The sequence below is a fragment of the Rhinolophus ferrumequinum genome, chromosome 20, assembly GCF_004115265.2.
Source record: "Rhinolophus ferrumequinum isolate MPI-CBG mRhiFer1 chromosome 20, mRhiFer1_v1.p, whole genome shotgun sequence".
In the NCBI taxonomy this organism is placed as follows: Eukaryota; Metazoa; Chordata; class Mammalia; order Chiroptera; family Rhinolophidae; genus Rhinolophus; species Rhinolophus ferrumequinum.
In genome coordinates, this window is record NC_046303.1 from 50466505 (window position 1) to 50479922 (window position 13418).

The 13418-nt window shown below is 33.4% G+C and overlaps 1 protein-coding gene across 3 annotated transcripts in view; it reads right to left on the bottom strand.

Moving 5' to 3' along the window:
• The window catches only part of COG5 (component of oligomeric golgi complex 5), a 313532-nt gene that overhangs the window by 101591 nt on the left and 198523 nt on the right, over nucleotides 1–13418 (bottom strand). The gene's annotated exons all lie outside the window — the stretch shown is intronic.

The following is a 13418-nucleotide window of genomic DNA, read 5'->3' on the forward strand; positions in this document are numbered from 1 at the left end:
TTACTTTTCACAGCTCTGGAAGATGGGAAGTGCAAGAACAAGGTGCTGGCAGATTTGTTGTCTGGTGAGGACCTGCTTCCTTCCAGATGGCCATCCTCTCATTGGGTCCTCCCATGACAGAAGGCAGGAGCTCTCCGGGGCCTCTTTTATGAGGGCACTAATCCTGATTGTCAGGGCTCCACCCTCACGACCTCACCACCTCCCAAAGCCACACCTCCTAAAACCATCGTCTTGGGGTGGGGTTAGGGTTTCACCATAGGAATTTTAGGGGGACACAAACATTCAGACCACAGCACTTTCATTAAGTTCAATTCAGTCATGTTATCAGATCAATTCTGAGAAATGTGCACAATTTAAAACAACTTCTTGTTTCTTAATTATAAATAGAAACGATACTATAATTCTAACTTTTAAAAGGATGAAATTTGGACCTTTGGCTGAGGTCAATAAGTGGAAAATAAAACCAAAATCAGATATAGTTTATAGATATATATAGAATAACAATAAAATATACAGGAATACTAAAACATTTATGTTTGGATGAATCTGTTATTTAGAATTACAGCTTGGTCTTTGCTTTTGTCATTGATTTTGACATAATTAAATATAGAGAGACAAACTTAGAATAATAATACTTAAACCAAAAAGATTTCAATGCAGATATGATTTTTTTGATCTTTAAACAAGGAACTAACCATAGATTTCCTTGCTCAAATATATTTGATAGATTCTTTCTGCACAAAGCATAAGGTCTACAACTTCAAGCTAACCTTCTTGCATTAGGTGTGGTAAAAGGGTATTGGGTCTGAAGTAAGATGAACTTGACATAATAAATCCAAGGTCTGCCAGTTACTGGCTCTATAACCTTGGGCAGGTGTTTCATCTTTCTGATCTTGTAAACTATGGAAACAATAGGGATTATAATACTTTATAGGATTTACTTGTTATGAAAAATCCGGATATCTTGGGCTAGATCTTACAGGAAGATTGGAATTCACCATACAGATGGGAAGAATAGATGAGCAGAGAGTATTCCAGAGGGAGGGATGAACAGTGCACAACAATGTGAACAAATATTTTCTGAATTAATAGTGAGCAGAATTTCTGGAGAGAGAGAGGTAAGAAGTAAGAATGGAAAGAAAGACAAGGATCAGATCAAGGACACCAGTGAAATATTTAAGGGTTTTAATGAGAATGCAATGATTAGACTTGTTTTATATAAATCACGCTGATAACAATGTGGAAGATAAAGTGTGGAGGATGGTGGTGAGCCTGCAGACAACAAGACCAGCTATGAGTTTGCAAAAAACATCTAGGTGCAAGGGATTTTACTATGGCCATAGCAGTGGAGGAGTAGTAAGAATGGGTAGCAAAAAAACTGGTAGGACTTGATGAGCAGGTGAATATGTTTATAAAGAACTCCAACTGGATATATTTATGTAGGACCAGGAGGATGGAGACTGATCAACCAAAATGGAATTTTCGGAGAAGCAGGGAGAAGAGAAAGATTAGTTCATCTTATGCTTCTAGTATCTGTGGGGTATCCAAGTAAAGATGATGTAGGACAGTGAGTATAAGTCTCCTGCTTAAGAACAAGATTTAAACGGAAGAAATAGATTTAGGTATCATCAGTATTTGGAGGTGGTAGAAATGGTAGCATGTGCGAGCTTTTCCACAGATTGTAAGTGGCATGAGAAGAGCAGCCGAGGATGGAACCCAGGGGAAAAGCATTACTTAAAGGTTGGTAGAGGAAATAATTCAGAGTGAAGAGAGAGGAGTGGTGAAGATAGTTATGTAAGATTGGTCACGAGTTAGTAACTGCTGAATCTGGACGATAGGCACAGAGAGATTCACTGTCCTGTATTTTAGTTCTATACTTTGGTATATGTTTTAAATGTTATAAATAAAATATTTTAATAGGAGAGGCAGGTAGAAAAGAAGGAATCAGTGAAGGATTCTGAAAAGATGGAGTATCTGTTGTGACTAAAAAGGGAACCTGTAATAAATAAGTCCAGTGCCCAAAAGTAACCTCACAGGGCGCTCTGATCATCAATTCCTAACCGGAAAGGTCCTGGTGGGTAGGCACAGCTCCAGGCCTACAACTTCTGTAAGTTTTGCCTTAGGCAAGCCCTGTCCATTGTTCTAGTATCTAAGTTAACATACCTTGGAAATGCCAGAGTAATCCTCTTTTCAGACCCCCTCCGGGGCATAACCACTCTCAAGGGAGCACTCAACCTTGTTAGCTATCCTAATCCAATCACCACCACACTTTCTCCCACCTTCCTGTCACCTTCCTTAGGATCCTTCCTTAATTCCAAACGTATAAAAAGAAGCTGCAAAACTCCCTCTCCGGAGCAGCTGAGATCTGCTCCCCAGCAGTGTCATCAGTTAGGCTCAGATAAACTCATAAAAATTCTCTACAAGAATGGACGTTTCTTATAGACACTGTGAAGGAGGAAAGCATTAAACAGAAGTAGTTACTACCTCAGAGGAGTGAAGTAACAGAGGGAGTCAGAAGCCAGCAGAAGGATTTGGTAGTTGGGTCATTAGAATGCCTTCAAGAACTGTTTCAGTGGAGTGCAAGCTTGATCTCAGTGGTTAGGGCAAAACAGAAATAAGAAAGGAGACACAAAGTAGCTTACTGAAACCTGGGCAGAAAGAGAAGAAACAGGCAGATACAAAACCAAGGGTTTGTGTTTGGTTTTGGTTTTGGTTTTAGATAGTAGACCCTAGAGAGGAAGTAGCCCAGAAAGGTTGATATTGGAGAAAGCAGAGATGCGCTAGGAGCGGCTAAGATGCACAATGAAAAAGAAAAGTAGAAGGATAAGTCTGAGAAAAGAGAAGATACAATCTACCTTTAACTTTGAGATGAAAGAGGGAGGTGGGGATCAGATAAAGAGCTTCTTCAGTCAGAGTGCTACTTCAGGAAATGAAGTCAGACAGAACCCAGGAGGCTAAGTTAAAATCAAAGAGAAGAGGAGTAAAAGATTTAGCAAAAAGTCTGTGCCAGAGATCTCTGTGGAGAGATCACGCTGTGAATAAGAAAGCCTCCAGACTTGATCAAAGAAACCAAACAGATATGAATTTAAATTAGTTCTTAATCATTTTCTGGATTCAAAGCAGAGGGATCGGTGAAGCAAATACAAGGCAAAGAAAAAAACTTTTACTGGAAAATAGCTTTCAGGGAGAAACATTTTGCTGTGTAGGACTGTAAAAGAAGGAAGATATAGAAACTCAGTAGAGATTTTAAGATGAAAACCACAGAGCAAAATGAGAAAGCCTAATAGAATTTAACTTTAAAAAAAAATGTAGGCTTTTATATGTATATTGTTCTTTTTTCTTTGAACAATATATTTATGGTACAATGCACATTTTGTTTTTAAAAATGGGGCTAGACTAAAGTCGTGGTAGGAGGTAGTAATAGAAAAATAATAAAATTTCAGATACTTTTGGAAGGTAGAATAGATGAGACTTTTTAAAACGTATACAATTAAATAGAAAAGCTATACAAATGTTAACAGAGGTTATCTCTGGGTAATAGAATTAAATATAATGCTTTCTTTATTCTTTCTAAATTTTTTGAGGAGCAATTTTAGATAATTTAACCTAATTCCAAACAGAAGAATAAATTCTTGATATAAAAAAATTCAATACTGAAATACATATGGTAAAAATGTTAAGTTCCTCATCAAACTCAAATTCTTTATCCCATCTTCTTGCCTAGAAAGCACAGTTAAACTACAGTGGTAAAACCCTTTTCGTATAGTTTACTGCAATGTTTCTCAACCTTTCTTTTCATTATCGTCCCTCCAAAGGGAAAACTAAATTAAATAACTAATTGTATGTGTATATATTATATATATTATACTTATGTAATTATATAATTGTACTTAGTTAATATTAAATTTAACTTAGTTTCTTCCTAAACAAGGAAAACTAAACACTAAGGAATAAGATTTTGTAGGGTAGAGTGAGCTCTGGAGGCCACCAGCCACTGTAATATCTAAGATTTGTTGTGCCTCTCCCCTTTCCCAGAAAACAGAACTCCCTTTCCCTCATGGGGTTAATACAGCCCTTACTGAAAATGCATGGTATACTGGTATTTTAAGTATAGTATCAGCCAAACTAGAAATAGTATGAACCATCCTCTTCTTAAAACTGTTCCTGGCTCCTCTCGCCAAATTCTCCTGGTTTCATTCTCCTCTTGGGATACTCGTTGCTTCCCCTGTTACAGTGTTTTCCTATCTCACTGAACGCAATATATTTTTTAACTCATCTATATGTTTATTTGTTCCAAAAGTATATACAAATTATGTACATATTAATAAAATATGTGTCAATATAAAATATACAAAAATAGTTTAAAGGATAAGACTTAAAATATATAGCTAGAAATTATAACTTTTTCCATGTTAAAATGTACCCACCACTTTGGAAAACAGAGTTCTATGGGAATTTTATAAGTTGCATTTTTCTTGGGACTCTGTCTAGGTACTTTCTTTTCTCTCTATAGCCAACCTTATCCACTATCACAACAGGGATTGTCTGTCACCTGTGAGCTGATGTCTCCCAAACGTCAGTCTCTAGCCTACCCCTCTCTTCTGAGCACCAAATCTACAGATTAAATTGCCTAATTGACATTTTCATTTGGATGTTACATGAGCACGTGAATACTGAGCTCATCATCTTTCCTACTAAATGTGCTTCTCAGTTTACGCCCTCAAATGAAGTCACTACCAGCTACCAGGACCTTTGTCAAACCAGAACGAGGGGTGTCATCCTGGATATCTTCTGCATCTCACCACTTCTAATCTATCACTAAAATCTGTCGCTTTATTTCCTGAGTAATTCTCAAATCAGTCCACTTCTCTACATTTTCATTGCCATCAATGTAAATCACGGTTAAACTGAATCGTGTCCTCGCAAAATCCACATGTTGAAGACCTAACCTACCCATACCTGAACATACTTGGAGACAGGATCTTGAAAAAGTAATTAAAACAGGGTCATTAGGGTGGACCCTAATCCAATATGACTGCTGTCCTCACAGGAAGAAGAAATCTGAACACAGACACATACAGAAGGAAGACGATGTGAAGACACAGGGAGAGGAGATCTATGGACACTTTTATACAAGTCTTTGTATGGATATATTCTTTCATTTCTCTTGGATTAATACCTAGGAATATAGTGCTGAGTAATGTGGTATGTGTATGTTTAACTTTTTAAAGAAATTGCCAAACTGTCTTCCAAAATGTTTATATAATTTTACATTTCCCATCAGCAGTGTATGAGTTACAGTTGCTCCACATCCTCACCAACCCCAACGTTTGGTATGGGATGGTCAGGTCTGTTAAATTTTACATGTGAGCTTATTTGACATGTATCTGTAAAGTGCCTATTCAAATCTTTGGCCTATTTTTAAACTCAGTTTTTTGTTTTCTTGTTGAGTTTTGAGAGTTCGCTAGATATAAGTCCTTTATTAGATTTATAATTTGCAAATTTTTTTTTCCCCAGTCTATGCCTTGTCTTGTATTCTCTTATTGGAGTATTTCGGAGAGCAAAAATTCTTAATTTTGAATAATTCCAAACTACCAAATTTTCTCTTTTATGATTAGAGCTTTTGATGTTGCATCTAAGAAATCTTTGCCTGTTCCCATGTCACGACGTTTCATTCTGTTTTCTTTTATAAGTTTTAGAATTTTAGGTTTTACATTTGGATATCCAAATGTTTCAGCACTATTTGTTAAAAGACTATCATGCCATCACTGAACCACCTTTGCAACTTTTTTTGAAGATCAGTTTTCCATGTATGTGGGAGTGTATTTTTGAATTCTATTCTGCATCAATGATACATGTCTTTATTCCAAACCCATACTCTTAAATACTATAGTTTTATAGTAAGTTTTGAAATCAGATATTGTTAGCCTTCCAGTTTTGCTTTTCTTTTTCAAAGTTGTATTAGGCATCCCAGGTTCTTTATATTTCTGTTGGAATTTTGGAATCAGCTTGCTAATTTCTCCAAAACATCTGTTGGGATTATAGATCAATTTGAGAAGAATGGACATCTTAACAACAGTGAATCTATAAACCCACACACATAAATAAGGTATCTCTATTTATTTAGGTCTTCTTTAATTTCTCTCAGCAATATTTATAGTTTCCAGTTTACAGATGTTGTTCATCTTAGAGATTTATTTCTAAGTATTTCTTATTCTTTGATGCTATTGTATATTGAATTATTAAATTTCAATTCTCAATTATACATTGCTAATACCTACAACTGATTTTTGTATATGTATTCCGCAACCTTGCAAAAAAATCACTTATTATAGTTTTAACTGCTTTTTTGTAGATTCCATTAAATTATTTACTTAGATGATCATATCATCTGTAAAAAGACCATTCTGCTTTTTCCTGTGCAATCTGGAAGTCTTTTATTTCTTTTTCTTGCTCGTTGTACTAGCTAGGATAATGCTCAATAGAAGCAGCGAGAACAAAAAGAAATCCTTGTGTTTTCCCTTATTTTAGAGAAGCATTCAGTCTTCAACATTATGTATGATTTTCACCTGTTCATTGTTCTTTTTTAAAAATTTACTGGAGTGATAATCGTTAGTAAAATTACATAGGTTTCATGTGTACTCTATAATACATCATCTATATATCACATTGTGTGCTCACCACCCAGTCAGTTCTTCCATCACCATATATTTGACCCCATCCCCCATCTTCTACCATCCCTGTTCATTGTTCTTAAAAGCCTTTTATCTGGTTGAGAAAGATCCCTTCTATTCCTAGTTTGCTGAAAACTCTTATCAGGAATGGATGTTGGATTCTGTCAAATGTGTTTTCTGCATGTACTGAAATGATGACATGGTTCTTCTTGATTGTGGGTTTTCCTTTTTCAATTAGTCTTATATTTAAACCTCATTTAATCCTCCATAGTTTTTTAACCTCTCAGATTTTCCATAATCTTGTCTTTATCCTGAATTCTCTAAAATTTCATCAATTCTATCTGCCAGGCTGCTAATTCATTCTTTGGCTTTCTATAGTATCTGTTTAAAACATAGGCTAAATTTTTAATTCGAATAATTTTATTTTTAATTTCTAAATGTTCTATTTGGTTCTTTTATTAGATCTAATGGTCTTTTTTAACACTGATTTGTTTCTCACTTTTTTATTCCATTCTTTATTTTTAAAACATATTCAGATATTTCAGGTTTTTTTATCAGATAATTCTAACATGCGAACTCCTTTAAAAGTTCTTTAAAAGCCTAAAATCTATCTTACATTGTGTTTATTTTTCCTGCTAACTCTCAGTCACAGCTTCCGGTTTATTTAGAGGATTGGTGATTTTTTACTGTGAGCTCGTATTTGGCTGACCTTAATGTGTGGAGAATTCTGATGGTTGAAACTAGAAATGCTGTCCTTCACGGAGGATCGGCGTTTGTATCTCATGGGAGTGAGGAATTGTTACTGACCATGTCAGCCAGGGTCAAAGGTCTCAGCCTGTGCAAGACCATCAGTTTTATTCTTCCACCTTGTTAGAGCCCCAGAGCCTAGTGAGCCGACCCCATCACAGACAGGAACATGTGACCCTGGGGTAATGACTTGTAGCTCAGAAAACTCCACTACAACTTCAACTATTTTATCTGCTTATGTATACTTGTGTGTGTGTGTGTATTTATATACATGTATAAACTACATATATAACATAGATATGTAATATACGTATACATAGTACGTACTATACATACATATATAATATACATGTATATTCTTAATACATACATATTTACACACACACAGAAGGTGCCAAGAAATGTATACACATTTTAAGAAATGAAAAAAACTGTATTCAAATTACGCTGATGGTAACCACTTTGAGCACCTATTGTAACTGCAGAAGTCAAATGTGACTTGTATTCATCTTCGGTTGTCGGTATATAGTGAGTTTTACAATTTTAATACAGTTTTTCTTTCTTAAAATGTGTATGTATTATTTTGGATATATATATATATATATATATTCTTTTACTTTTTTGCACATCTAACAGTGCATTTAAAATTATACTTGTCTAATTTATTTAGAATTTATCTGTACTGTAGTAAAAGAGCCTTTAAGACTATTTGGTCCCTCTCCTAACGAGTAAAAGCAGAAATCTTCTAACCTTTACAGATAGCAGTATTTGTTGGTAATATCTGACTTAGAAATTTACCTGGCTTACTGCTGCTTGATTTTCAAATTGATTAATCAAATTGAGATGCCACAGATAAGGGAAAAGTTTTTCTCATAAAATTAAAAAAGATTTCATATTTGGGTATTCTAAAATTTTTCTAAGTCTTCAATGCTAATAAAATCATTTACTGTGTCTAAAAGCGCAAAACAAAACATTTTTCATAATTACAATTCTCATTAGTACTATAGTTGCTCAAAATGCTGAACACATTCCAAATTAGCCTAAGACATCCTATCCACATGATTACAAGATTCTGTTCGATGATTAAAAACTGATGGCTTAGAAAATCAAAGTATCCTATCTACACTCCCACATACAGTTTCACAGGCTTAATTCCACATATAAGAATCTACAACTTGTTTTCCACGGTGTGGATCCTGAATAATTTGTCAGTAATTTGCTATACTCACTTTCAAACAAACTGTTAAATAATATTGATGTTTATATAGTAAAACTCTTAACTGGTTTTAAAAGATACAAAATAAACAGTCTAAAATTCTAATTTAAAATGAAGTGATTTTAGCCAAAAAGAAAAAAAAATGAAATAATTTATTCATTCAAGTAAACTATAGAATATACATATAGAAAGAGGAAGAAAGTATATTCATATTTAAATGCCATAAATAATTAGTATGATTAATAGGTATAATCGTGTCTTTTCAAACTACAGTATGAACTGAAAATAACAGGCTAATTTTACAGGTTTGCCAGGGTATTTATTAAGTTAAGCAGCGTCAAAATTAGTTACCTTAACTAAGAAAAAGCTTTGAAAAGGCTCTACAGTGAAACTATATTCCTAAAATTTGTTACAGCCAATACATGTCAAGTTTTATTTTATACTCAACTCATTTATGCTCTATTTACACTTTGATGTATTCTTTATAACATGAGTATCTACTGCAAAACCTGAACTAATAACGCATTACAGAAACTATCATCATGGGGAATTTTTTCTCTTCTTAAATGTTCCTAAGATTAGACTGAATACTAATATGTACAGTTCTCCCTATCAAGTGGAATCAAATAGCTTGCAAACACTAAGTTTTTAAAGTAAACCCTTTTTTGGAGCCTAATAAAAGAGTATAAGTGATTTAACAATTCTCACAAGATCTCACAGACCAGAACTAAGGGAAATCATTCTCATTGTTTTTATGGCTACAAAATTACCGAATGTTAGACCATAAACTCATGATTCCTTAGTAAAATGAGATATTCATAGAAAATCCTTGATACTGTCTTATTTAAATAAGTATAATTTCTTAAATTACATTTCTGATAGTCTGCATTAATTAATAATGTACATACATATCATGTTAATAGAACTGTTAAATAAAACTGACTTTGTCACATGGCAGGGTTCTGTATTACCTAGCACATGGTAAGTTTAAGACCCCTAAATAAATGTTTCAAGATCTTTTTTAAAAAATTGACATAATAATAATGAGAGCAAATTATTGAGCCAATCTTTGAATTAAGTCTACATTATCTCATTTTCCCTCAGAATACCTCAGTTCTATAGGTAGTACTATCATCCTCATTTGATATTTGATGTTCTGAAAGATTACAGGACCTACCCAAGGTTGCATAATCAATGGAGGAATACTTAGCTCTGTCTGACAGGACCCAGTTCTTAATCACTGTACTATCCTGCCTTTGACACTGCTTAAATAAGGTTTTCAGAAAGGAGATCGTTGAGATTTGGCTTTCCAAATGCTAAAAAACTATACTTAATCTTATAAAATTATTTCAGAATATTTTACGACATATTAAGGACCTGGATTGACTGTAACAGATAAATATTATTAAATAATGAGTGTGGCAAAACTTTATTCCTATGGATAAAGTCTTAGAACCTTAACTAATGAAAATATTTTCCCATAAATTAATTTTTTAATATTCTATAGGGAAATACAAATTAAAACAATAAGATACCACTACACACCTACTAGAATAGCTAAAATCCAAAACACTGACAATATCAAATGCTGGTGAGGCTGTGGAGCAACAGGAACTCTGTTCCTTTGCTAGTGGGAATGCGAAATGATAGAGCCATGTTGGAAGACAGTTTGGCAGTTTCTTACAAAACTAAACATATTCTAACCATACAGTACAGCAAGTTTATTTCTCGGTATTTACTCAAGTGTGCTCAAAATTTATGTCCACACAAAAATCTGCATATGAATGTTTATAGCAGTTTTATTCATAATTACCAAAAAAATGAAAGCAACAAGTTGTCCTTCAATAGGTAAATGGATAAACATGGTACATCCAAACAATGGAATATTACTCAGTGATTTAAAAAACTGAGCTATTATCAAGTCACAAAAACACATGAAGGAACCTGTTTTTTTAAATTAAAGTGTATTGGGGTGACAGTTGATGAAGGAACCTTAAATGCATATTACTAAATGAAAGAAACCAGTCTGAAAAAGGCTACCTACAGTATATTTCCAATTAAATGACATTCTGAAAAGGCAAAACTACGAAGATAGTAAAAAATTCAGGGGTTGTCAGGGGTCATGGAGAAAAGTGGGGGAAGGATGAAGAGGTATAACATAAGAGACTTCTAGGGAAGTGAAATTACTGGACCTATTTTGAATAATACTATAATGGTGGATACGTGACTATACATTTGCATAATTGCATTGGTGTGGCCCATTTGTTACAATTAATGAATCATTATTAATACATTATTATTTACTAAAGTCCATAGTTTACATTAGGATTATTAGCTCATTGTGTTGTACAGTTCCATGGGTTTTGCATAATGCATAATGGATGTTATGATAACATAAGTAACATGTATTTTCTACTTAATTTTTTTAATAAAAATAAGACCATTAATTTTTTAAATCTACAGGTATTGAACTACAACAAAAGAAAAATAATTACAAAAATTATTTAACAAAGGAAAATGCAAATAAATTTTTGTGTAAATAAAACAAGTTGGCAAAAATAAATCAAATATGGAAATTCTATCACAGTTTATAGTGAATTACAATCAGTTTAAAAACAAAGAAACCTGGGAAATGGATTCTTAATTTTCCTATTGACATAAATAAGTCTGTTTATATTCCCTATTATAAGCCAAAGAGAAAGTATTTATTAATTTAGCTTCAGTGAATTTCAAAAATATGGACTACTGTTTACAAAAATTTAATACATAAATATTTTTAAAATGTGTTCTAGGTAGATTCCAATTTTAAAAAAAGGTATTTGCTAGAAATGATTTCTCTAGGGAAAAGAAGCATTAATTTCTAACAGATATTGTATAAAGCATAAAGCATAATTCTAATATTGTTTCATCTTAATTATTTACCCGGTTTTGATTTTTTAAAAATATATTCACAGGTTTAAAAGGCTAAACCACTAAATTTGAAAGAATGTTCAATACCAGGACATATCCTTAAAAATCTTGAAGATGCAAATCTTGTAGTGTAAGAACATTCTGTTCATAATCTTTTCCTCAAAAAGAGATTACAAAATGATTTTGAGATGGTGGTCGAGACATCGATCTTCAATGACCCAAACCACCAGATATATATCACCAACTCAAGTTTAAAATGTCTGAAAATTTTAAGGGCCATTATTTAGGGACTCAAATCATTCTAAATCATTGACACTTTTCACAAGGTTCTCCTTTAATTATTTTAACTAGATAATATTCCACGATAGTTACATAATTAGCAAAAATATTTTTTATAGCTTTACAATAAAGGAAATGACTATTTTAAGAAATCATAGTAGATATAGTAAAATTTATGTGCTATCTTTGCAATATATAACAGATATTTTCTTTTGAGTATTTTCACCTTCTTCTTGCCCTGGAATTCCCAAGAATATAGAGTCAGAAGTTATTTTAGACTTTTCAGGTAGACTGCTCATTTCTGAATATAGATGAGTCCACTGAATTCCAAGAAAGACTAGCTTTGTCCATAAATATTACCCTAAAGACAAATATCAACTAACTGGAATTTACTTTGAAAATTACATATAAAAGACCCACATAAGTGGCCAGTGTCTATTCACTATAATAACTGAATGTTGATGAGAATTGACAGGTGTTTTTAATGTAGAAAGTTTGCTCAGCACAATATCACAAACATAAGCTCTTTTAAAATGGCACTATTCCTTTATTTTTAATTTTTCTTTAGACTCTTAAATATTACAATAGTTTCATTAGAATTGCTCTAGTGTTGTTAGTAGAGCATTAATTAAACTATTAAAAAGAATCGAAATATATACAAAAGGTTAGATAGTAAAGCTTAAAACAAAGCCAATGCATAGAAAGACTAAATAATTAATTGGGTAGAAAATCAAAATCAGAAGGAATGAATGATAACGTTTCATGGCAGTTGTTTGCCTATAAAAATGAAGACCTGGTATTGGTAACCCCCATCTACTAGTAAATGGAAAAAATTATATGACTATAATTTTGTAAATTATAAAATGCATCTACATGATAAAAGCATCTTATTGTTTCTTTCACACAATTAAAAGCCAAATATGACGCATGGTAATGTAAGTAGCTATGTCTATTGTAAGCAAATATGCAGAAAAGAGTTTAACATAGCAGGTCCGAGACTGCTATCGTTAAAAAATGCCCCGCATACACATCTGGTCCTTGCCTAGCATCTGGAACTTTGCTTTTGAGAGGGTCTCCATGATTCTCTGACAGGAGTGCTCACTGTATCTAAACTGTGTGTACAAATAACGTGGTTTATGTCAAACACACGTTTTTCTTTTGGGAGTCTAGAAATACGGTATGTGCTAGGCGGGAACTGATCTCTGATGAAAATCCTGGACTTCCCGGCTTCAAAATGAACATCCCTGGAAGATGACATTTCATGCATGATGCCAAACTTACTGGCAGACCTGGAATTAAGGGTGTCCTGTCCTAACTCCAGTGGGCGAGGACTCTTGGAAGCTCTCATGTGGTTTTCCTGTGACTTCACCCCATGCGTGCACCGTTTCCCTTTGCTGACTTTGCTTCACACACTCTCCCTATAGTACGTCAGTCACAAGCATGACGATATATGCTGAATACTGTGAACGCTCTTAGTGATTCACGACACTGAAGGGAGTTTGGAAATCCTCAAGACCATGTATAAAATATTTAAAATTTTGAACTATAAAGGAAATTACCTATACATGATACCGGAAACTTAAAAGAAATTT